Here is a 27,190-nt window from a genome sequence, read left to right as displayed (position 1 = left end):
ATAAATGCAATAATATTAACAAACAAACAAAAAAACCAAGAAACAACCAATTTGAGATGGAGTAAGTGGGGAGCATGAAGTGACTGGAAAAAGGAAGAAGACAATTATTATGTCTTTATAATTTAAATATTAATCATGAGATATAGCGCTAAATAGTGAATTCTCAGAAAACAAAATAGAAATGGCTGACAATTAAAAGTGTTTAACTTACTTAGCTATTGAGGAAATGCAAATTACAACTTCTCTCTAATTTCATCTCACCCCAGTCAGAATGCCTAAGGTGAAAAAAAAAATGACACATGCTGTCATTGAGGAAAAAGAACTCCATTTCAAGTCTTGAGAGAATGCAAACTGGTACAACAAATTTAAGAATCAGCATGGAGGTTACTCAAAAAGGTCACTCTAGATATGCCATATGACCCAGGAGTACCACTTCCATATATATACAAAAGGGAGTCCATATCCTATTCTAGAGACATTTGTTAGTCCATGTTCATTGTGATTATATTTACAATAGCTGGGAAATGGAAGCACACTAGATGTGCATCAACTGATGAATGAATAATGAAAATTGTTAGAGTCATACGGGGTAATGTTATTCAGATATTGAGAAAAATTAAACTGAAACTATGGAATTCACAACTAAACAGATGGAGTTGGAAACAGTTATTTTGAGAAACCCATACCAAGGAAGATAAACATCACACATTTTCTGTCCTGTGAAAGTTGGTATTAAATCTTCAGATATGTGTTTCAATCACAAGACTCATAATGTTCATGAAATTAATAAAGTGCCATGGGAACGGCTATGAGTAGAGCAGAGATAGAATGCACAGATAAAAAAGGAAAAATGGACCAAGTGGAATTAAACTGGGCTGGGGGAGTGGAGGTGTGCCACCAGAGGGAGAAGGGAAAGAGATAAATAAAACCAAAGAACTTTTGAAAAAGACATCAAAATTTACTATACTTTAATATCACTAATGTACACTCATACACAGAGAGTTACAAACACATACACAGAAAAGAAAATAGGGAGAGCAGAGAGAGAGAGAGAGAGAGAGAGAGAGAGAGAGAGAGAGAGAGAGAGAGAGAGAGGGAATTAAAATGGGGTTACTCTTAACCAGAGGAACAATGCCCCTACTAGACAACATAGGATAACATATAAAAAACTCTGTGCCATGTATAAGTTACTTCTTTTGGAGTCCTTGCCAATTAGGTCCCAAAGACCACTGAAACATTACATTGTATTGCAATTGCTCTTGGCTATTCTCAGGAACTTGATGATAAGACCCTACTGCTAAAGACTCCATATGCTTGAGTCATATGGCACTGCAAAATCAAAGCGGTAAAGAAGCAGATTTATCCCTATGGACTTGCTTTCATAGTTGCTGTAAGGTGCTATGCAAGTTTCTTGAGGAGACGAGTAATCATCAGTCATGCTCAACTACAACATTTCTACCTACAGTAATAACAGACCTGGTGCTATACTAGTACAAATATCATGGGAGTAAGCAACAACTACCTGACTGTATCTAAGTTCCTCTCCACAGGATGAAGCACATGCCTGGCACCATTATCAGACTAAGAACCTAATGAAAGACAGATCATGGGCCTTAAGGAAGAATGTATTACTAGTATGCTGCTAAATGGACATAGAATGAAAATGACTTAAAATAACTTACCATCAGATCCATAGATCAATGGATCTCCCATCTCTCAGTTTAGATGCTTCCAATTGAAGCCTATTGTGATTAACATGGTTGTTCATAACTGGCAAAGTTGCAGTGACTGGGGACTGCTCAGGCTTTAATCAACACATAGAGCTCAATCCCCTCCAATGTCTCAAGGATCATTGAGCAAGATACAGCAGGAAGAGCATAAAAGTCAGAGGTGAGCTGTTTCCCTGGGACAGAAACCAGAGAGACATTCATCCAGCTGCCTTTAGCTTCACACTGGGGAACTTTCAGTAGTTATTTTCTGGGTGAGCTTTTCAGCCTGTCATTGCTAATTGTTTATCCTAGAATCAAAATGTAATAAAAAGTGACGGTTTCATAGATGGAAGGTCTTAGGTTTGAAGCACAGTTAGTATATACTTTCATTTTGTCACATAAAAAAGATTGAAGGCATGTTTTCAACTTGGACAGTAAGCTCTGATTTGTAAGTTTCATAAAAGCTATATAAAACTAGATAAACAAAAAAATCACTTTCCTTCTAACAATATTTTGAATTAAACATTTTCCCATATTGCCTTAGAAGAGAACTAAGATGGAAATTTTTATTATGGATTGGGAAGTCAGCATAGAAACTTTAATGTTCTAGACAGTCTTCAGAGCCCATTGAACTTTCATTAAACATTTGGAAAAACCCACAGGTCCTCCTTAATGTCTTCACAAATCTCTAGGAATCAGGGAGCTCATGTTTCAGGGTCAATGGTTCATGTACTGAGACCTCAATAACCACACAGAGATTAAAGACACGTTATCGATGCTCAGTGCACTAATGCAAACACTCTTAAGAGAATCAGAGGTAGAGAGAGCTGTTCAATAATCCTTAAATTACTATAGGTACAATTAGGGAAGAAGTTGATGCTACAAAAATCATGTCATCCTTTTGTTTTTGTTTTTTGAGACAGGGTTTCTTTGTGTTTCCGTAGCTGTCCTGGACTCATTCTGTAGACCAGGTTGGCCTTGAACTCAGAGATTTGTCTGCTTCTGGAGTGCTGGGATTAAAGGAATATGTCACCTTTCAAAAACATTTGGGATTCATTCTTTTTTCCCATGCTCATATTTTTACCTTCCTTCTTTTCCTTCTTCCAGTGTTGGCAACAGAACCAGGGACTTTGTACATGCTACAAAGGGCTGTTCCTGTGAACAACGTTTGCATTCCAGATGTATTACTAAGACATTCTTCTGCATCTTGAATTGGGAGAGGATTGCATTCTTCACAATCTCAATGGTTAGGACAAAGATAAAAGAGAATTTTCAAGAAAATTCATCAGCACGGGAGAAAAATCGCACCTCTCCAGGGTGTAAGAAACAGATGAGCTGGGTGGTGTTGGCACACGCCTTTAATCCCAGCACTTGGGAGGCAGAGGCAGGTGGATCTTCTTGAGTTCGAGGTTAGCCTGGTCTACAAATAGAGTTCCAGGAAAGGCGCAAAGCTACACAGAGAAACCCTGTCTCGGAAAAAAAAAAAAATAGATGAGAAGAGAGCATGTGGGTCAGCAAAGAAGTCACTGGCATCTGAATGTGCAAATAAGAAGTGCTGGAAAAAGAGAAACCCAGGAAGAATTTAGGAAATGCTTCTTGGTGGCATATTTTCTAATTATCTCATTCCCAACTGTAACGAGAAACACTTAGTTGTTGAATAGTTTGTTTCCTAAAGAACTTGTGGGATTTCTGTGGGAGGGGAGTCGGTGACAATGGCTTATGGAATGCACTATAAGATACAAAAGCTAAGCAGGGTGTCTGTCCATTGGCAGTCAACCAGATAAGTGCTACCCACTGCGTAAGGAAGTCATAGGTGGCAGAATTCCATTTCCCCCGCATAAATGAATCACCGTTAACATCCTATATCAATTACCTAAGAAGCAAAACAAACCAGATTACAATTAAGGGCTTCAACAAGTTTAACAAATCTCTTATAGGCCTGTTGGCTGTGTTGGACTGTCCTGAGGGGATATGACTTACATCCTATCTAGTATTTACACTTGAATGTGCTTTGATGTAGTATTCTGTAATTTCTTAAAACGTCCTCTCAATTTATATGACTTCACTGCGTTATGCATGTGTTCATAATCATCCAGATGTGGTTATGCTGTTAATTAAAAGCAACTGCAACATTAATGTCCAGGATGATGACCTCTAAACACTCTTGAATAAGGTAGCTATTTGCCAGCAGTTTGGGTATGAGATTGATTAGCTCTTTCTAAATGAAAAAAAGGGTAAGGATAGCAGTCATTAATCATAATCAACTGTCGAAGAATGAATTCAAAGTTGTTTGTGCCATGTTTTGGCCCATGCCTTTAGTCCCAGAACTCAGGAGTTAAAATGCAGGCATATCTCTGTGAGTTCAAGTTGGGCTACATAGTGAGATCCTGTATCTGAAATTTGTTGTTTGTAAATATCTAATATAAGATATAGGGACTCAAAATTAAAGGATTTAGAACACTTGCTAAATGTTTATAATATGAATAGTAGGATAATGATCACTTTTAAGCATATGTCACAGTGAAAGGATATCTTCCAAAAAGCCTGAAGAGAGAAATGAAAAGAATGTCAGGTTTAATGAAGATTAAGATTTTCATGGTGAATTACTCTAGCTGTTCCTACCTACCTAAATAAAATAAATAAAAGTAAAAATTTTAGTAGTCTAAAATGAATTTAAAAAATCAAGTATAAATACAGTTATTTTGTTTTAAAATTTGTTTCTTAATGTTTTGGAAAGTCAGAATTAAAATATTTCAAAGCAATTTCAACTATGAAAATGTATTGTCAAAAATGTTGCTTATTGGGGCTGGAGAGATGGCTCAGAGTTTAAGAGCACCGACTGCTCTTCTAGAGGTCCTGAGTTCAATTCCCAGCACCCACATGGTGGCTCACAACCATCTGTAATGAGATCTGGCACCTTCTTCTGTATACATAATAAATAAATCTTTTAAAAAAAAATGTTGCTTATTGAGAGCAGCTCCTGTTGTGGCTTGGAAGCAGCAAGTTTAAGCCCCCTTCCCATTTGCCTCTGTTCCCCTCTGTGGGTCCTTGGGGCTTTTAATATCGTCCCCTGCAACTCATTGTCTCATCACACTCTCTGCCTCCAGGATGTTGGTGACTGAGAAGGACCTGGTGAAAGATGAGCCAAGATTCAGCAGAACATGTTCATTCACTGGTACAATGAGCACCTCATGTGTGAACAAATGCATCCGGAACCTGCAGACTGACCTGACTGACAAGTCGTGGCTCATTGAGCTGCTCAAGGTGCTCAGCCAGAAGCACAGGCACCACAAGTCCCACCAGCAGTCCACCTTCCAACAGATGAAGCTGGAGAAGGTGTTGGTGGTGCTGGAGTTTCTGGGCCATGAAAGCATCAAGTTTGTGTCCACAGATAGTGAAGTCATTGTGGATGGGAACCTGAAGTTCATCTTGGGCTTGCTGTGGACTTTGATCCTTCTCTACTCCATTTCCATGTGTTCTACCCGTGTCACAAAACCTCAAGAGACCACTAAGGAGCCGGTTTCTGATGCAAGCACACAAGGGTCCTTTTATTGTCAAGTTCAAACCTGGGCTGCCACCCAGCTGATGGAGGGAAATGTGGTAGCAGCAGCAGGCCCAGGGGTAGGAGAGTTTTTAAAGGGAAAAAACACAAGCTGGGAATTACATGCCTTGGTGCCTTGAGATTGGGTAAAAGGGATACAGGGCAAGGAGATTTTTTGAAACTATTGTCTAGGCTTTTGGCATGAAACCACATTTGAAACTATTGGGTTAGATTTTTCGGTGCAGAACCACAACCTGCTGACAGGATTATCTGGATATCTTCAAGGGCCATAAACTGCTGACAGGATGTCTGCAGGAGCATCTGGATCTTGTTAGATTTTGCTGCCCTGTTTCTTAATTAGTTGCTTCTAGGGTATCTGTTCGAGTTGTCATGGCACATTCCTGAGGTTCTTCCTGGAACTGAGTACAGCCCCTAGTCACCAGATGGTCTAAGATGGTAGCCCTTCCCTAAGAAGGAATCTGTAAAGTCAAGTATAGGCCTTCATATTGCCTTCACATTCCCCCCTTCATATGTACCAATGACAAGATGCAATAATGAGTACTTCCTGTCCAGAGGTTCAAGGGTATTGGGACCTAAGAACAATTAGCTAACAGATTTTTCTAGGGCAGTGACATCTGTATCTAGTCATTCCTAAGTCCCTGTAGTTCTGATTTCCAGTACGACCAGGTTGTGATCTTAGATAATACCTCTTTGGTTCTGCAAAAAGAAGGTCAAGTGTCTTATCTTATTGTAAAACCATTTCAGTTAATAAATTTATCTATTGACAACTCTGAACCTATTTTCCTGTTATGTCAATGGGCATCATAATTGGCCATCTTGCTCCTATGCCAGGAAGTTTCCTCTTGACCCAGCATTTCAGTCTGTTCTGGGTAAGGAACATGGGACGGCATATTCTCTTCTGGAACTGCTTCTAGTTGACATTGGGGCACCATTGTCAGGACCCCCAAAAGCCTGAAAGGCTAGTCAAAGGTTGAAAGGCTAGTCAAAGGCTGGGCAATGGGGCATCTGTCAGAAGCAGGTGGCTATCTGACCCAGCTGTAGAGTCAGAGAACAATCACATTGGCTGGGCTGGTCATGTCAGCTTTTAGCACATCCAGAGCAGTGTAGTCAGCAGTTGAAGCTTGGAAGTGTCTGCCAGCCAAGTGGAAACCTGTTGAGACAAACTTAAACTAGGAACTGCAGTTAAAATTTATGAACTGATTTGGAATTTTTAGGCCCATATTCTTAGTAATTGTGAAGAGCAGGAGTCCCGAGACCAGGAGAGAGAAAAAAAATACCATTCTTAGGAATAGACAAGTGGGGAAAATTTAAGCTATACTCATCTGGGGTCTTTCCAACCTCTGTTAAGTAGATCCAAGTTATGACTCTTTTAATTCTCTGAGGCCTATATGAATTATCTTACAAAATGACATAAAAGTTTTAGATACATTAGTATTACCAATCTGTACTGACATCTACATCATAGACAAAGCAGGTGATGGGCATCTGCGAGACAGCAGAAGTGGACTCATACCTTTGAGTCCCAACAAGGACTACAGATTTGGGTTAAAAGCTTGTGCATTTTCCTTCTGTCCAGAAAGCCAGGTAAAAATTAGACAGAGATCTTTGGCCTGATGAGAGGCACTTTTAAGTGTATATTTAGATATATTTAGATGACAACTAAAATAAATGTAAAATGTTGAGCTTGTGACTGAATAGTAAGTATTCATTGCTCTACCAGCTTATCAGAACTCTATTATCTCTGAACTGTTATATCATAGGAGAGAGCAATCTGAAGCATTTCTCATTACAACTTGTATTTATATCTTAAATCATTTTCTGAGATCCTCAAAGCTTATAAGCTTTCATATCCTCAGACGTTTTAGACCCATATTTACCCTTTATGACTTATTTAAACTTTTATATCTTAGAACATTTTCTTAAAAATTAGCTAACAAGCTAGCTATAGCCTTGCAAAAGGATCTGGTTGTCTGATGCTGCCAAGTTGACAAAGTTATAGCTAGCCTACTGTCAATACTATCAGAGATCCAAGAAGGATAAATTATGTCTGAGTGCAGGGCAAGCAGCTTCCAATTCTATAAATGACAGAGACCAGTCCATACCCAGGTCTCTATAGTGTTGGAGGCCCAAGTATCAGAACAGCATCAATCTTCTTTGGCTATCAGGCCCATAAGGCAGAGTTTTTCCTGTGGAAGAGGGACACACATGGGAAGACTGATCTTACTTTATCTAGGCAAAAGGGGTGCAATCAATTCTCCAGTGTCCTGCTGCTTGTCCACAGTCAGGGCTCGATACTGGTGGCAGGCATTGCATTGGGGGCATCTTGCCTTGTGGTCAGTGTTGCCATAATCCAGGCAGAGACATTGTGGTGCCTCGTATGTAATCTTCTTTGAAGATCTTGGGTCAGCTAGGATCTGGACGTCTGTCTGACATAATAAGCTTTTAGATCAACATTTTAAATGCCATATTCTGCATATCTCTGAAGTATGAAGTCTGTCCAGGTATATCTGAATAGACAAACTTTGTTTCTAGTTACTTGTTTTAAGCTCAACCCTGAACACATATGTAAGGGACTGAGTAAAGATTATCCCTGTAATTAATTACATCAGTACTTAGCATGACTATAATTAAAGAACTTGATTATTTATAAGATGACTATTTACTTATGTTCTCTAATGGTCTACAATAAGTAGTCTTAAAAACAATGATTTTAAATTGAAGCTCTTCTAGTATCAAATACAGGTTCAGTAAAGAAACCAAAACAAAATGTCAATATTAAACATTTATATGACTCAGTTTAACCAAGTAGTTTAAACTTAAGACATTTAGCAAAGATAAGGAGGCTAAACATACATTCTTAAGCCTGACTAGACCTTGAATAAGGAGAAACATAATCCATGTCACTGGTTCTCAACTTTCTCAATGCTATTTCATAACTGTAGTTTTGCCGTTGTTGAATCTCAATGCAAACATCTGACATACAGGTCATTCTAGGCTAACCCTGTAAAAAAGTTTTTTCATCCCCCAAAGGGTGGAGACTCATGGAGTCAGAAGCTGTTCCAAGCCCTTTGCCTAGGTCATTGTCTTGCTGCATCACAAGAAATGTACATCTCAATTCCTGGTGACTATCACCTGGGTGGATCTTAAATTACAAAGTTTAGCTGCCAGAGCAAGGTATATTCTTGTGTATAAAAGCATTGAGGTGCAGCTTTAATATTTATCAAATACCTTATTTATTAAACGCGTGTAGCCATCTATTTAAAAATCTCTAGAAGCTTACTGCTGAACACTTGGCAAAGACATAAGGACTTAGGTATAAATCTCTAAGTTAGCTTTTGTAAACCTGAATACATCTTTATAACCTTAGTAAAAGATGGTTGCCAGCCATGTGGCTGCCTACATCATGAGGAGTTCACCAGCCAAGACGGAGGAAAGACATGTTTGCTGTGTAAAACACGTTTTTCTAGACAATAATTATTGTCACACATATGCACAATTGGATCCAAGTTTCAAACACATACATACAGTTAAAACTAGCTTACATTTGCAAATAGAGTTAAATCTAAGTCACATACTTGTCGATATACACACACATATATATCTCCATTTTTAACATAAACAGTTTGCAGTAAAGAATCATCAGCTAATTTTAAAATGAAATCCAACCAGAATTAACTTTCAAATTCAGTATTTGTAGGTATAAGAAACCACAACATAGTTCACTTCCCCTCTGACCTTCTACAGCCTTCTATGTACCCTCAGTCCATTCCTTTGATTCCTCAGACATTTACTTCAAATTTCTCTTTTCCTTTCCTTCTCTTATTTTTTTTAGTCTCCTGCTTTCTCTCTTATTTTTTAAATACAGAAACTCTTACCAAGGTCTTTCTTGTGATTCCCCTCAGTAGTCTAGGATATATTGTAAAGCTACACTCTTTTAAACAAGAACAGAAATACATGCCTATACCATAACAAGAATAACTCTAAATTTGCATCAACAGTGTACGAACCTGAAGAACTTATTGATCTGAATGATCAAGGCAGCCCTGGCTACAGCATTATAACATAGCCTCCGTAGCTTAGCAACCATAGGCAGTAACATTCTGTTCCACCCTTGGAGCCAAACCTTGGTCAGGTTTAGCAGGCAGCCCCAGGGCATGTCTTGGGCATCCCATCCATCAGCATGGGAAATGGAGAACAGCATGGGGACAAAAGATCACCACCAACCCCAGATTCTCAAGTACACAAGATCGGCAGACTAGAAGGGAACCCCATGCCCTGGTCACAGCCCCAGAGGGGCAGCTCTCCATTAGCCCTGAGTCCGACAGCACACCTGGGTGAGGCATGCTCCAAGCTACATGAGACCTCACCTGCTCCATGCTGCTCCACCCTGCGGTTCCCTGTGTGGCAGCCCAGCCACAAACCTGTCATGTCCAGGCCTCGGTGCTCATGCCCCGCCCTAGCTCCCAGCCGATTGGTGGCACCCTAGGTCCCCACAGTAGCCCCTGGGCTGCCCTGGCTGTGCCACAACAGTGAGCTTCCTGGCCCACCGCTGTCTGCACTCCTACCAGAGAGCAAGCCCAGCCCAATCAAAGGGACCCTGCATCCCTTCCACTGGCCATCTGGCCCCAAAGGCTGTTCATGCACAGCTTCTATCAGGAGTCACAATGCACACACAAGCCCAGGCATAAAACACAAATACCTGTGGCCACATTTCTCACACATTTACACATTCATATAGGCAGGACATTCCAACAGAAAGGCAAACAATTTTCCCAGGGAAACAGTATCAGCTGACCAGAAACAGATGTTGGGGTCTCTGCCCCACTACAGATCTGAGGGCCTCTGTTCTCAATTAAACAGATGTGGTGGTATCTGTCCCACTACCGGGGTCTGGAATGTCTTTTAGGCCCTTGTGATCATTGTCCTTGGGCACACCCACCCCTTAACCATTCTTGATCACAGTCACCGATTTCACCGACTTAGGCATGCAACAGAAATAAAACTGAACACAGACAGACAGGACAGACAGACACTTAGACACACATTTACCAGCTGGTCAGGGACCCTCCACTCTGGAGTCTGTGGGGTGGTGGGGTTTCCCGGCCAATGCATCAAATGTTGTATGTACCCATGTTGCAAAACCCCCGGAGACCACCAAGGAGCCAGTTTCTGATGCAAGCACACAAGGGTCTTTTTATTGTCAAGTTTGAACCATGGCTGTCACCCAGCTGATAGACAGAAGTGCAGCGGCAGCAGCAGGCCTTAGGTTGGGAGAGTTTTTAGGGAAAAACCACAAGCTGGGAATTACATGCCTTGGTGCCTTGAGATTGGGTAAAAAGGGTATGGGGCAAGGTATCTAGGCTTTCATATTGCCTTCACACATGTGTATATGGAAAGATGAAGGGGATCATGATGCTAAGAAGCAGACACCAAAGCAGAGGCTGCTAGGATGGATTCAGAACAAGATCCATACTTGCCCATCACCAATTTCAACCAGAACTGGCAAGATGGTCAATCCCTAGGATCCCTGGTAGACAGCTGTGCTCCAGGTCTGCGCCCAGACGGCGAATCTTGAGGCCCACAAAGCCAGTGGATAATGCCTGTGAAGTCATGCAGTAGACTGATGACTGGCTGAGCATCACACAGGTCATCACTCATGAGGAGATTTTTACCTAAAAATAGAGGCGCACTCCGTGACGACATGTCTCAGTTCCCCAAAGACACGCTCAAGCTAGGTGCTCCTCTTAAATCCAAACTCAATCCAATGAAATCCAGGGCCTGTGAGAGAGAATCAAACCCACTGGAAACATGGTAAGACAGCCAGACAAGTTCACTGTAGATATCATCAGCTCTGAGCAAGGAGATGTGATGGTGTTTGCTGAGGACCCAGAAGGAAACAAACAAGACGCACATGTGACCCTGACACTGAAAAGAACAAGGCATACTCTGTGGAGTATCTGCCCCAGGTCACCCTGCTCCACAAAGTCATATCCTCTTTGCAGGACAGCACATCTTTAAGAGCCCATTTGAAGTGAATGTTGACAAAGCCCAAGAAGATGCCAGCAAGGTCACTGCAAAAGGCCCAGGGTTGGAAACTAGGGGGAACACTGCCAATAAGCCCACCTGCTTTGACAGCTACACAGCTGGAACTGGCAGGAGTGACAATGACATTGAGGTGGAGGATCCCTAGGGCAAGAACACTGTGGAGCTGCTGGTGGAAGACAGAGGAAACCAGTGAAACACATCCCCCATGTGGTCGAGGTCTCCTTTGCTCAAGATGCCATTCCTGGGAGTCCCTTTGGCATGCAAGTTGGGGAAGCCTGCAGTCCAAATGCCTCCTGGGCCAGTGGCTGAGGCCTGCAGCCCAAAGCACTCCAGATCTGGGAGACTGTAAACTTTAAGGTGGACACCAAAGCTGCTGGAGTAGGGGAGCTTGATGTAACTGTGAATGGCCCTAACGGTCTGGAGGAGCTCATATGCAGAAGGACTTTCTGGATGGGATCTACTCATTTAGCACTACCCCAGCACACCAAGGAAATACAGTATTTCAGTTACTTGGGTTGGGCAGGGAGGGCGTTTCATTCTAAAGAGCTCCTTTGAAGTTCAAGGTGGCCCTGAAGCAGGCATACAGAAATCTGTGCATGGGTCCCTGGTCTCCATGGTGGCATTTTTGGTCAGTCAAAAGACTTTGTGGTGGAGTCCACTGGTTCTGAGGTTGGGACTCTGGGTTTCACAATTGAAGGCTGTTCCCAAGCAAAACCAGAATATGATTATCAGAATATTAGATCATTGGATGTCAAATACTGGCCCTAGGAGCCTGGAGAATATGCTGTTCACATCAGATGTGATGATGAAGACATAAAGAACAGCCCAATACATGACTTTCATCCACCTTGCTGCCAGAGACTACAACCTAGATCTAGTCCAAGCATATGGGCTGGGTTTAGAGAAATCTGGTTGCATTGTCAACAACCCAACTGAGTTCATTATGAATCCTAAGGATGCTGGAAAAGCTCCCTTGTAGATACTGGGTCAAGACAGAGAAGGTCAACTCACTGACATCCAGATGAAGAGTCACATGGATGGCACATATGCCTGCTCATATACCCCGGTTAAATCCATCAAGCACACCACAGCTAGGGTCTAGACAAGTGTGACTATTCCACCCAGTCCCTACAGGGTCAACATCTGGCAAGGTGGCCATTCACAGAAGGTCAAAGTGTTTGGACCGGGTGTGGAAAGAAGTAGTCTGAAGGCAAATGAGCCTACTCACTTCACAGTGGATTGTACAGAGGCCAGGGAAGCTGATGTCCGTGTTGGCATTAAGTGCGATGCCCAAGTGTTAAGTGAGGATGAGGAAGATGTGGATTTTGACATTATTTACAATGTCAGTTGTTGTACCTGTTTCTCGAAACCCCCAGAGACCACCAAGGAGCCGGTTTCCGATGCAAGCACATAAGGGTCCTTTTATTCAGGTTCAACCTGGGCCACTGCAAGGCAGACGGAAGGAAGTGTGGCAATGGCCGCGAGCCCAGGTGTAGAGGGTTTTTATAGGGAAAAACCACAAGCCGGGAATTGGCAACTTGGAATTGGGTAGAGGGGGCAAGGTGATTTCTTGAAACTATTGGTCTAGACTTTTGGCGGGGAGCCACAACCCATTGAACAGGATTATCTGGACTGCTCAGCAGGGTTATCTGGATATTTCCAAGGGCCATAAACCACAGACAGGATCCTGTTCGTTTGAGTTATTATGGCATATTCCTGAGCCTGTAAAGTTAAGTCTAGGCCTTCACATCAGTGACACATTTACACTTAAATATCTGATTCCTGTTGCTGGGTGATACACTATCAAGATTCTCTTTGCATCTCAGAAAATCTTTGCCAGCCCTTTCAGAGTCAAGTCCCACAATGCCAACAAGTGAAGACAGAAGGCCTGGGTGTGAGTAAAGCAAGTGTGGAAAATGGGAAGCCAACCCACTTCACAGTTTACACCAAGGGAGCCAGAAAAGCCCCACTCAATGTACAGTTCAGCAGCCTCCTTCCTGATGACACAGTGAAGGACTTGGATATCATCAAAAATCACAACTACTCACATGCTGTTAAAGACACCCCAACTGAGCAGGGCAAGATGCAGGGTCTAGTGACACACAGTGGTGATCCCATTCCTAAGTGCTTTCACTGAGGGCGTTGCTGCTCCAATAGAGCTGAGCAAGATAAAAATCCACATTTGGCTTCCTCTGCTCTGCCTAATTATAAATCACTCCACACAACCCCCTGAGAACGTAAATAAAAATTGGTGGGGTTTGTTTGCTACAAGCAGAGCTCTCAGTGAAATGATTCACTGGAAACAAAAGGGTTAACTTGCAAACTGCTGGTACTGGGGAGCTTGGAGCTGGGACAGCTCTTCATTTAAATAACAAAATCAGCTTCCCTGATAGGCTGACAGCCGTGGCTGTGCTGGCCAAGACAGTGATGCTGGTTTGGAAACTCAAGAGAAGATTCCCCAGCTCTCACTCCCAGCACCGTAAACTTATTTCTCCAGCTGTTTTCTCCTATTTCTTCTCTCTCTGTGTCTGTCTCTTTGTCTGTCTCTGTCTCTCTCCCTCTCTCCCTCCCCCCTTTCTCTTTTTGGGTTAACTGTTACTGTGAAGCTTCTGTTTGTTTACAAAAATCAAGGTTGTGTCCAGTAACTTCTGGTTAACTCATTCTAACCAAGTCACTGGGGAGGGGACGCTTTCCTTATGATTTGGAAAATTCTGAAGGTCTTTCAGTTTGATTGGAGATGTCCTCAGAACTGAAAAACCTTGCTGCATAGACACTTACTCTCTTTGCATCTCCACCTGTCTGCATCTCCAACATTCCCCTCCGCCCCTCCCCCCACCCCCTCGGGTCCCAGGTGGCTGGCTGGCCTAAACAGGCACCCTGCTGCTGCCTGCCTCTTAAGTTAAACTCTGCAGTTCTCATCAGCTCTAAAAATCTTTCCTCTTAACAATTTAAAAATGAACTTTTTCCCCTCATCACTCATGAAACAGCTATTTTTGTTTCTTTACTGATTCATGATTAAGAGCCTTTGTTTCCATACTAAAAGAATTTCAATTCAAGCTTATTATTTTTAAGGCTAAATCTAGCAGGATGAAACAAAGCTCTAAATTTATAGAGACAACTAACTTATAAGTTGTTAAAAATAGGTTCACTAAAATTGTAAACTATTAAGGATAACTAAACAATACCACTTAATGATTAATCATTTAGCTACTAACTTATAAACTGTTAAGAATAAGTTTACTTAAATTACAAACTATTAAAAATAACTAAAAATACAACTTAATGACTAGTCATCCACCCAGTAACTTAAATTATAAACTGTTAAGGATAAGTTTTATTTAAATTATAAGCTAATTAAATAATACAATTTGTTGCTTGATCACATTAGAAATGATCATAATCTCTATTATACTCAAAACTGTATCTATAAATACTCTAAATATTAATATGATCAATTCCTTACTTAGTCCCCTAAAATTTAAATTTAAATTTAAAAATGTTTAAGCTTTTCTCTATAGATAAAACTATGCCACGCCTTAATTGCTGCCAGGGCTCTATTTTAAGTATGTATACTTTAGAATCAATCGCCTTCCTTTGTCTGATAAAAAGGCAGAGTCTATTCTTCAAGTTACCTCTTTACAGAAAAATTTCAGACTAAATTGAACAGCCAAGTGAAGGAGTGCAGCCGGTATTCGGGGCTGGCCACGGCTATTGCGGCAGCCGAGCTTTGCTCGCGCTGAATACCGCGGGTATATGGCATATAGATTCAGTACAGACCACAAATAATAATAATGAACATATCTAAACTTTTCATCTCTTTAAGAAGGTTCTTTTAAGCTTCAGGAGATCTAAATACACCAATGCTCACAGGTCAAGACAGACATGAGGAAAGTACTACCCCATCTCAGGAGGGGCCCTACATTGTTTCCATCAACTACACTGCTCATGATGAGATCCTTCAAAGTCCCTTTAAGGTCAAGGTCCTTCACGCATAGGATGCCAGCAAAGTGACTGCATCATGGCCAGGCCTCAGTTCCTATGGGGTGCCTGACAGCTTACCTGTGGAGTTTGCAATTGATGCCAGAGATGCTGGTGAAGGCTTACTGGCTGTCCAGATCACAGACCAAGAGGGAAAGCCTCAGAGAGCCGCAACAATAAAGATGCCACATATGCCATTACCTATATCTCTGATAAGACCAGATACTATGTAATTTGGGTCGGCTATAGTGGAGACAACATTCTCCTTACCTTATCTGGGCCATGCAGACAGGTGGATCCAGCAAGTGCCTGGCCACAGGTCCTGGGATTGCCCCTACTGTGAAAACTGGAGAGAAAATGGGCTTCATACTGGATGCTAAAACTGCTGGGAAGGGAAAAGTGGCCTGCATGATTCTGAATGTCACAGAGGCTGAGGCTGATGTCATCGGAAATGAAGATGGCACCTATGACATTTTCTACACTGCTGCCAAGCCAGGCACCTATGGGATTCACGTGCTCTTCTGTGGTGTTGATATTCCCAACAGCCTCTTCACAGTCATGGCCACTGATAGAGAAGTCATAGCCATGGAGCAGGCCCAAGTAAATGTATGTCCTTTAGGTACTAGGTGACTGAAGAGGCCTATGTTCCAGTCAGTGAATGGCCTAGGCTTGGTGATTTCATTTGCTGTCAGGAAAGGAGAAATCACAGGAGAGGTGTATATGCCTCTGGGAAGAAAGCTACACCTGAGATCATGGACAACAAAGATGGCACGGTCACTGTCAGATATGTCCACACTGAAGTCAGGCTTCACAAGATGCACATCAAATACATGGGCAGCCACATCCCTGAAAGCCCTCTCCTGTTCTATGTGAACTACACAACCGTGGGAGCCTTTCTGCATATGGTCCAGGCCTTGTGTATGGAATAGCCAACAAAAATGCCTCATTTACCATTGTCACAGAAGATGCAGGAGAAGGTGGTCTGGATTTTGCTACTGAGGGACTGACCCTCAAAAGCAGACATCAGCTGCATTGACAACAAAGATGGGACATATACAGTGACCTACTTGGCCACCCTGCCCGGTGACTACAGCATCCTGGTCAAGTATAATAAGAAGCACATCCCTGGCAGCCCCTTCACTGTCAAGATCACAGATGATAGCAGACACTACTCACAAGTGAAGCGAGGATCAGCTGCCAACTTCCTTCTGGACATCAGTGAGACTGACCTCAACACATGACAGCCAGGATCAAGCCCCATCTAGACATGACGAGCCCTGTCTACTGAAGAGGCTGCCCAACAGCCACATTGGCATTTCTTTCATCCTCTGAGAGGTGAGTGAATCTCTAGTCAGCATCAAGAATGGCAACCATGTGGCCAGTGCCCCATATCCATTATGGTGATCCAGTTTGAAACTGACCATTTGTGCTGCACCGAAGTCTATGGCTGAAGCCTGTCAGAAGGCCAGATTTTTGAGATATCTTACATCGTTGTGGACACAAGATATGCAGGTTATGGTGGCATGTCCTTGGTAGTAGAAGGACCCAGCAATGTGGACATCCAGATAGACGACCTGGAGTACATTGCCTGCAAGGTATCCTACCTCCCCACTGTGCCTGGGGTCTATATCATCTCCACCAAATTTGCTGATGAGCATGTTGCCTAGAAGTCCATTCACTGTGAAGATCATGGGTAAGGGAAGAGTCAGGGTGCATCAGTTAGACCAGCCAGGCTCTATCTGTGACCACGGTATCTGTGACCTGAACCTGCAGATCCCGGAAGTCAACAGCAGTGACATATCTGCCCATGTCCCCAGCCCCTCTGGCCATGTTGCCCAAGGTGGAGATTGTATCTGTGGGGAAGAACTCTCACTGTGTCCAATTTGTGTCAGGAGATGGGCATTCACACAATCAGTGTACAATAATACCACAGACAGCATGTAACAGGAAACCCCTTCCAGTTCCCATGATGCCCCTTGGTGAAAGGAGTGCTCACAAGGTCCAGGCAGGAGGCCCTGGCCTGGAGAGGAGAGAAGCAGGCATCCAGCTGAGTTCAACATCATGACTTGGAAGGCAGGGTCTGGAGGCCTCTCCATTGCAGTGAAGGGCCTAGAAAGGCAGAGATTACATTTGTTGACCATAAAAATGTGTAATGTGGTATTTCTTATATTGCCCAAGAGCCTGGTAACAACGAGGTGTCATGAAGTTTAACCATAAGCACATCCCTGATAGACCCTACCTGATGCTCATCATCACATCCAGATGACACTCACTGCCTCACTGTTATGAGCCATTGGGAATGAGGATTAAAAGTTAACCAGCCAGCATCCTTTTCTATAAGGCTGAATGGTGCAGAAGGCAAGCTTGATGGAAAGGTGCATAACCCCTCAGGAGCAGTGGAGGGATGCCATGTGTCTGAACTAGAGCCAGATAATCAATGTTGAGTTCAATGGGAGCCATGTGGTTGGGATCCCTTTCAAAGCGCATGTTGTGGGGCCTGGCCAAGCAGGGAATCATGTTCCAGTGTCAGCCTAAGGTTCTGGGCTTGAGGAGAGTCCCACAGGTATCCAATCAAAACCACTCAAGCAGGCCCAGGGACATTATCTGTTGCCACTGAAGGACCACCAAGGTCAAAATGGATCGCCAGCAAAACCTGAAAGTGTACAAAGTCACGTACACTCCTGTGACCCCTAGAAACCACCTGATTGGTGTCAAATATGGTAGGCCCAACCACATTGTGTGTAGTTCATTCAATGTCAAATTGACAGGCCAGTGTCTTGTCAGCCCAGGCTCAGTCAACAAGACCTCACTCATCTTGGTGGAGCCAGTGACCAGGTCCTCAACAGAAACCAACTATAGCATCATCCCCAAGTCATTATCAGACTTGCCAGGGAGGTAACTCCAAGAGGGCAGGACTCTCAACGGTCTTCATGGACCAGAAGTGTTCTTTCCTGGTGGACTGCAGCAAAGCCAGATCCAACATGCTGTGAGTCAAGTAATAATCTAAGCCTTAGATCATCAGATTTAAGACTTATGGTGCAACATGGGCAGTGATATTTCAAGAGAGAGGTGCTGGAGTATGGTCCTCCAAACAAAACAGCTGCGGTGATCAGATTATCTGTGCCCACTTGCAAGAGACCAACAGGAGAAGCCCGTGGACTGCTCACATTTCCTCAGAAGAGGGATTGGGGAGGTCATTAGACTCTCACTTGATATTCCAGCCGCTCTGTGAAGACATCTGTATGCAGTTCTGCCTTGATTGCACTGGGTCTATCAAGATGGCATATCCTCAGGGTCTTGGGAGGTTCTAGAACTCCTGTCTTGTAATATCCACACCCACCCAAAACTGTGCCATTGGGATGAGTGGTTACAACAGCCTCCTCTGGCTTATTTACAGCTGCACAGGATGCAACTTGGCTTCAAAGTCCTCGGCCATGTTGTTTCAGAAGACAGGAGAAAATTTGCATTGTTCACAAGCACTCAGGTAGTGTTCAGAGGCCCAAGTCACTTGATGGATGCTTCAGACCTTCATGTTGATGGACCAGATTCACAAAGCCACCCTCACTGACAGCCCAGGACATCCAGAGCCAGGAAGGGGACAATCTCTGACATAGTCCATTGCCTCTAACAGCTCCCAGACTTCACTAGAAATCTTTGTGCCACCCACAGCTAGGAACTCAGAAGCCTTAGGTGTCAGTGGCATGCAGTGGTACTTGGTAGTTCCTAGTCTGCTAATAGCTATAATGTAAAGTGTGAGAATCTCCATCTTTGGCCAGGGATCTTTTAACTCCCTGTTATTAGTGACACACAATATAAATGATTCCAGTGGAGGTGAAGTGAAGTGCTGGTACTCAAACCTCATTAGTCCCTCGGCGCTTCCTTCCCACTCAGTGTGAAAGCAAAGGGTCCCCAGAACTGCAGCTTCAGCCTTGACCATCCCTGACACATTAACAAACTAACCATCAGAAATCCTTGACTCTGGGTCTGCTCTTTAGGAACCTAGAGAAGCAGGATAGGCCCATTGCTGACCAGAAGCTGCCAGTTCCTGAGCCCCACTCCTGGAAGAGCCAGCTTGAGCCCCACATCTTCCAAGAGCACCCATCCCCTGCCCAGAACTCACTGTGCCTTCTCCATGACCACTTATTTCCCAGTGTCTGACACTGAGGCTGAAGGCCAGCTTCCTTCTGCCTCTCTCTGGTCTCCTTATGCTCTCCATTCTCTCTCCAAAGCATCCTGCACAGTCTTGCAAGCATGTCTATAGATTAATGGTAAAGGCACTGAACAAATGCCCCACTGGCATTTGGTGTTGTCACAACACTGGTGACATCACAGGAGATGCCAGGGCTCTCCAGGATACAATAGAACGTTTCAGAAAGAGACTGCTGATGTCATATTGTATAGTCCTTGACTCCCTGCTAACTAGCTCACCTCAAACTGACTTTAATACAAGGTATGAAAAGGCCAGACGAATATCTAGCCTAGATACATAAGTCTAAAAACTAGGCCTCACTAGACCCCACTTCCTGCTTCTCAAAAACAAAAAGCCATTTATCACTAAAGCTCCAGATAACAGGGACAAGGGGAACAGCAAGTACACAGGCTTAGACAAATAACCAAATAAGGACAAAGCCTTAAAAACATCCAGGCTTGTCCAAAGAAAAAGATTATAACCCTGACCAGCGTCCAGCTAACTTTTAGCCAATAGACATTAATAACAATAATTGCCACCCGCATAAACCAATTATACCTAAGACAAAGTAACATCCTTAGACACTCCCCAAAATTAGGCTTAAAAGGACCCATCACCCCTTCCCCAGGGTCACTGACATTCTGCCTTTGAGCTGGTCAGATGGCCTCAGTATACTGGAATAATAAAAATACTCTTGCCAATTGCATATGTGGATGGTGGTCCTTTGTGGGACTTCTCCAGGACCCCAACAGATGCTCTTTCAAGGAGACTCTCCAGTGTCACAGGGAAGCCCTTGAGTATCTCCTCCTCCCAAAGCCAGAGATCTAAGTCTCTGCTCCATTACAAACTTTTTATCTGTAGGGAGTTAACAGTTCACTTTCAAAACAGTGCCCAGGATTTACCCTTTCTCTCCTTAAGACCCATACTCTATAGGATGAGAAATAAAAGATCCTGAAAAAGTAGGTCAGGATGATGCAGTTGAGGAAAGATGCATCTCCTGAAGTGAACAAGCACCTGGGGAAGATCATTGAACTCTTACAGCTGGGGGCCGTCAAACCAAAGAGAAATCACATATGTAATGATAAAAATTTTCCTGTAGAGCTTCAAGAGAGCTCATGCCAGCCATAAAGCTGTTAGTGACAATGTGAGGAGCTGTTGACAGGTTTGCCTGGAGCCACCTGAGCCAAGGTGAGTGTTAGGATTCTGCCACTCCTCCAGCTATATGACCGCACATGCGGTTCAGTAGCTAAGCAAGGGGTCTTACGTCTTATGTCATCAGTGTGCTGCATGATTATGCAATCTGTGCATGCGTGGCATAGCTCCATAAGCCCACATGCACATGTGCATGCGAATCCTTAAAAAGCCCATCACAGACTCCTCCCCTCTCTTCTGCTCTCTCCTCCTCCCTTCCTCTCTTCCTGCAGGTGCCATTCACAGGCCTGGTCACTCTCTTCTGTACCCCCCTCTCCTAATAAAGCTCTGATACTGGGTTCTGTCATGCCTCGTGACCTTTCCTCACAGAGTAAAAGCGCTGTATAAAAGTGCCATATTTAAAACCAACAGTGAGTCCTCAGATGTCAAAAGCAAACACTCCCAGAAAGCTTATGAAGGCCCAAACCTGGAACCAGGAGGCTGGGGAAAAGAGTAATGGTAAGTAAGAGATCAACCTTGACTGTGTAGAGGTATCAGGAGGAAAAGAACACACACACACACACACACACACACACACACGCACACACACACCACGCTGTCAAGGGGGCAACATGATGTAGTTCTCTGCTGTGGTGTTTCAACCATCCAACAAAAGCCAAATTCCCTGGTCTCAACCACTGGTGACAATTTCCATGCTATTTTAAAGGAGGTCTTGCTATTTCTGGGTACAGTATCTATTAGAACATGAAAAGGACAGGACAGGGGCAGGCAACAGGAGAGGCTCAGTGTTCATGCAACACAAAGCTTTATTTAAGCCACACCTCACCTTTTTACTTATCCTGACAGACACTGTAAAGAGGAGCTGGCCCATGATCAGCCTGGAGTGTATGTTCTCCAGATCTCTGGATTTTTTTTTTCCTTTTCTCCAAAGTGTTTTCCTTGGAACCTAGGCCTGAAGAATGCTGCCTGGTGATCTGAGTGTTTTCAGATATTGAAGCCCTAACCCAGTAAAGGGGGATGACAACTTTATTTCTGAATATGGTCTCGTAGAGTCCAGCAAGTTGAGGCTACAATGGAATTGAGGAGCAAAGCATTTTCCTCAACTGGTGTGAAAAGTGTCTTTATTGTGAGTGTTACAGCTCTGGAGGGAAAGGTATCCTGAGTTGGTGGAAGTCAGGGTGTACCTGGGGTACAGGGGGGATGGTCTCCCTGAAGTGTGTATCAATCCTGGTCCTCTCCTGGAGAGAGCCATTACAACTGAGCTCTGCTCAGTTCCTTTATGGAAACATCCTAGCAGAGCTGTGCTTCTTCTTCTGCTCAGGCCGAAGAGGTTACTTCTGCTTCACTCTGCTAAAGAGGAAAATCCCTGCAGAAATGTAGCAGTCTCCTCTGGCATGGCGGACATGTCATAGGAAGTTAGATAGAACAAGCCCCAAATATACTGTCTGCCCGTCTTAGAAGACACAAGGTTGGCATGGTTGTACAGTCATGTGTCCACAGCACTCGAGTTTCTGGGATTTATTCAGCACTGGGAATGGAACCCAGGACCTTGTACAAATGGGCAAATACTCTACTACTGAGCTACAGCCCCAAGCCTGACCCCACACTGGAGAGGCCGAGGCAGGAGGGTCTAGAAGTTCAATCTAGGAGGGGTAATCAGGAACACCCTGTCTCAATAAGGACATAATAAAGAACACAGGAATTCAGAGGAAGACAGAGATGGAGACTGGTGGGATGTAACCTGAGCCACAGGCCACCCAAGTCTTAGATCCTGGAAGAGGCAGAAAGGAACCTTCCCCCAGAGCCTCTGAAGAAGCCCCTGCCTAGCATCTCCCAGTGAGAGGCATGGGGTGTGGATAGGGGGTGGAGCCCCTACCTAGAATCTTTGGGACTTGGGACTTTGGGTCTCCGGAACCAGCAAATTCCATTCCTGCTGTTTTAAGACCCCTGGCTTGTGACCATTTATGACAACCCAGAACCCACATATAAGTGTGCAAGAGGGAAGAGGAGGTGCTGCCAGCAAGCCCTGGAGGCTGCTGTGACCTGTCTCCCCAGCTTGAACAATGTGAGAAGGCTGCTGCTGAGCCTCCCCTAACTCCACAGCAGCACTCAGAACATGTCATTCTTCATTTCTGAGGCCAGAGCCTTTGAAGAAGCCACTGCCTGGCATCTCCCAGTGAGAGGCATGGGGTTTGGACAGAGAATGGAGCCCCTGCCTAGAATCTTTGGGATTTGGGCCTCCAAACCAGCAAATTCCATTCCTGCTCTTTTAAGCCACCTGACTTTTGACCTCTTATGAAAACCCAGAACACATATATAGGTGCCCAAGATGGGACATAGGGTGCTGCCAGCAAACCCTGGAGGCTGCTGTGGCCTTCTGTCTCCCCAGCTTGAACAAGGTTAAAGGCTCCTGCTGAGCCTCCCCTAACTACACAGCACTCAGGACATGCCGTTCTTCTTTCTGAGGCCACTCTTGCCATCCTAGCTATCAAGTACCCTGGAGACAGCACCCCTCCAAGTATGACCTAGGACACCTTAATTACACTCTGCCCATCTCTCAAGGCAGCTCTCCTGCCAGGGTTGACCTGCCTGTGTCCCCAAAGCCAGGGTCTTTGTCTGTCTCAGTCTCTCTTAACAATGTCTCCTGTAGGTCAGGCTGGTCTCCCACTCTCCAAGAAGCAAAGGCTAACCTTCAAGTCCTGATCTTCCTTCCTGTCTGGATGTCAAGATAATGTTTATATGGTGCTGGTATGGAGCTTAGGGCTTTGTGTGTCCTAGGAAAGCCCTCCACTAACTGAGCCTCTGCCCTGGTCTGCCTGTCTTCTTTGAGGCAGAGTTTCTGTAGTCAAGGTTTTTTGGGAACACATGATCTTTCTATGTTTTTAATCCCCCATTCTGGAATGGCAGGCCTGTGTCCCCTACACCCTTCTACCCAATCATATCTGCAGTGTCCCCTGGGTCTGGTATTGGGTCACTAGTATGGCAATATGGACATGAGGGAAATGAGTGAGGGAGATAGTAAACCACCACAAAGACACATTCCCACAATCCCTGGGCACCTGAAGAGAAGTGGCATGCTCAGCACCATTTTAGGTTGGGATTCCCACAACCCCACATGTCAAAGTAGGCATTTGGAATGTGGAAGCAGAGAGGCAGGGAAACAGCCAGACCCAGACACATCCAAAAGGAGGCAGGCATACAAGAAGCGTGGGGACAGGGGCCAAGTGAGGACAGTGAGGGCACAGGCCAGCTGTGGTAGTAGGGCATCCAGTGTGGAGATGAGAAGAGCCAAAGTAGGGGTGGGGAAGGAGCTTAGACTATCACTGTGTCAGATAGGAACATTTTGGGGACTGATAGAAGATCTGGGGAGAGCAGGGTCCTAAGCAATGGTCTTTGCAGGTATTGGGGGAGCTTACAGTGGCAGAGGTCTGATCTATGACAAGCAGGCAAGCTCTGGCTGCAGGTGAAAGGCAGAGCACACACCCTGTGAGTGAGCAGGTTCTGGAACATTTCCTGCTGGTGGCCATGTCAGAGGAGCAGCAGGTGGCAAATGAATTTCAAGGTGTCAGCTCATCAGGAGGAAACTCTCCGATGGATCAGTCTTGCTTAGGCAAGGCCCCAAGACCACACACCCCAGAATGTCTTTTGCTCCTTCAGTGCCTTTACATGTTTGCTGCTGTAATCTTTCTCTGGTATTGGCATGGTGTGAATGTGTGTGGGCAGATCCCCACTGCCTGTAATGTAGTGTGGTGGTATTTTATTTGTACTGAAATGTGACTTTAATTGTATGTTAATAAATAAAGTTGCCCGGGGGTCAGAGCTATTAGAGCCATAGCAAAAGTTGAGTGGTGGTGGTGCATGCCTTTAATCCCAGCACTTGGTAGGCAGAGCTAGGTAGATCTCTGTGTGGTCAAGGATACAGCCAGCATTGGAGACACACACCTTTAATCTCAATACTATAGAAGACCTGGTGGGCTGTACAACAGACAGTGACAAGGCAGTCATGTGGTTGGTTTTACAACCAATGAGAAGGCAGAACAGAAAGTCTATATAAAGACAAACAGACAGGAAGTAGCTCTCTTTTCGGAGAGGTCTCTTGGCTTAAGAGGCTAGCTGCAGCAGGTGGGTAAGGCTCTTAGCTCTGATCTCTTGGCTTTCTTCTTTGCATTGGTTCTGTGTTTCTTATTTAATAAGACGGTTGGTTATATCTACAATGTAGTGTTCATCTCATGGAAACATCCTGATCTACTGGGGATTTTTATTTGTGGATTGTCATGAAGATGATCCCCGCCTAAACTGTACTGTCTAATTGATAACAATAATGTTAGCTTATGTAGAGTTTTGATGAATAAAAAATAAATACAGGAAATGTTCTACAACCAGGGCCTAAGAGTTTCACCTCTGGAGCTGCATAGGCTATAGCTTAAGTTAATGATTAAGAAAAACAGTTGAGTCCCAGAAGCCAGGCTGGCTTAAATTCCTTTAATCTTAATGCTGAAAGATGTAGTCACAGGTTTTGGTGTGTATCATTAGCTGAAACAAGGCTTTAAAATAACTTCAGGTTAGATCAGATGTTTTGATAATATTTTGAGATGAAAAACCCTAGAAAACAATCTAAAGCTCACAAGGACACATAGCTGAGGTAAAAAATACAAAGCAGCCCAACTGTTACTAGCTGATATACTTTCCTTGCTTGCTTGATTGATGATCAAAGGTGATGGTTTATTCATTATACCCATTTTTGTCCTCAGTCTTCTGATTTAAAAAAAACAAACTATAGACAAGTGGGTACATACCCTAAAGATTTAAAGTAGAGCTGACTGATTCTTTTTTATATATAAAAGTTTAGATTTGTGATTCCTTTAAGATTCTTTATAAGATTACCTTTCAAGATAAGTAGTAAAGTAATTGGCATAAGTAACTGCAAAATGCAGCCTGCCAGTAAAAGACCTGACTGAGAAGAATACCTTGCTTGCCCACACAGTCAATCTAAAACAAGTTGCTTGGGTATGAGTGTTTGTGGGTTCTTTGGATAATTTGTTTTTCACCCATAATATGTAAAATGTTTAATCATGTAAGGCATATGGGAAACCTGCTGGTTTTTACCATTTGTTTTGTATTCATTGTTATCATTCACTTGAAAAATAGAATGTAACCACATTATAATTCCTATATTGCCTGAGAAACATTGTTGGGGTATAGAAGCTGTAGAAAAAAAAGTATGCAGTAGAAAGAACAGAAGAAAAGAACATAGAAAGAATGGAGAAAAATAGAGAATAAAGAAGGAAACCATCAAGAGAGTATGTGAGTGTGTTTTCCCTTAACCCCGGCAGATTGAAGAGTCTAGTATAAGCTGACTCCATGGATTCCTTTTGAGCCATGTGCTGCTTGGAGGCTGCCCCCTAGGCAGTGATAATGAGACCTGGGAAGCAGGCAGGTCTCATGCACAAAACAGACATCTCCATGGTCCTCTCTAAAATTTCCACAGACCACCTTTCACTAGGCCCCAGGAGCAGAGCCACATGGAAGGCACCTGCATCCTGCCTGCTACTTAAATTTGAGAGACAATTGAGTCTTATTCCAGTCCAGATCTCCCCACAGAGGGCAGGAAAGCACCGGAACACTTCATAAATAAAAATAAATAAATAAATAAATAAATAAATAAATAAATAAATAAAAACAAGGTCTCCCTATGGAGCCCAGATTGGCCTTATGTTCCCAATCCTCCTACCTCAGAGTGATCTGCTTTGAAGGGCAGTTCACTTACAAGCTAAGAGTGAAGATCCATTAAGACCCTGTGGTTGGAGCCATCTAAGGCCCCAGGGGTGGTAAGATCATCAGGGATCTAGTGTCAGGCTCTGAGTCAGTTTCACTGGCCTTACAGTACAGCCTGAGTCAGCTCTGCTGCATAGGAACCCTCACCAGGGACATCAGACCATGGGACTCTCCATCTCACACAGGCTGCTCTGTGGGTCTGGGCCTCAGGCTGGCAATGAAGTAGCCATTCAAAAAACATGGCCTCCTAGATTTCCAAAGGTCAAGAGTTCTCTGTGGGAAACACCTGGGACCACATGCATTTTAGATTTTGGTTATATCTGGATTTTTGAATATTTATAAATACACATACAGAAGAGCTGGGCATGGGAATGCATGCCTGTGATACCAGCACTTGGGAAACTGAGGCAGGAGGATGGAAGACTGCAAGTTCCAGGCTAACCTGTCTTTCCAAACAGAACAAAACACAACAAAACAAAAACAAACAAAAACCAGTTGTGTTGAAGATTAGACACAGCTATAATCCAAAAATCTCCCACATTGGCCCTGCCGTTCATCAGTCAGCCCTCCTACCCTCAGAGCCCAAGGAAGACCCCTGCAACATTTGCACTGTGTCTCTGTTGGTGGCAATCCACCATGATGCCACATGAGGAATCTTCCATCTGTGGCATCATGTTCGGGAAAATTCAGGAGTTTGTTTGGATTTGGAGATGCTCCACTGCTGTGGCAGAGCCTTGCCCAGCATGTGAGGGTCCCAGGTTTGGCCCCAAGACTGACAAC

General features: G+C 43.9%; 1 pseudogene; it reads left to right on the top strand.

Moving 5' to 3' along the window:
- Positions 1-850: 850 nt before the first annotated feature.
- LOC131912824 (filamin-B-like) lies at positions 851-20,919 on the top strand (annotated as a pseudogene).
- The last annotated feature ends 6,271 nt before the right edge of the window (positions 20,920-27,190 follow it).

The sequence above is a fragment of the Peromyscus eremicus genome, chromosome 6, assembly GCF_949786415.1.
Source record: "Peromyscus eremicus chromosome 6, PerEre_H2_v1, whole genome shotgun sequence".
NCBI lineage: Eukaryota > Metazoa > Chordata > Mammalia > Rodentia > Cricetidae > Peromyscus > Peromyscus eremicus.
Note: the sequence above shows the minus strand (reverse complement) of the source record. Positions and strands in the feature narration are given on the sequence as shown.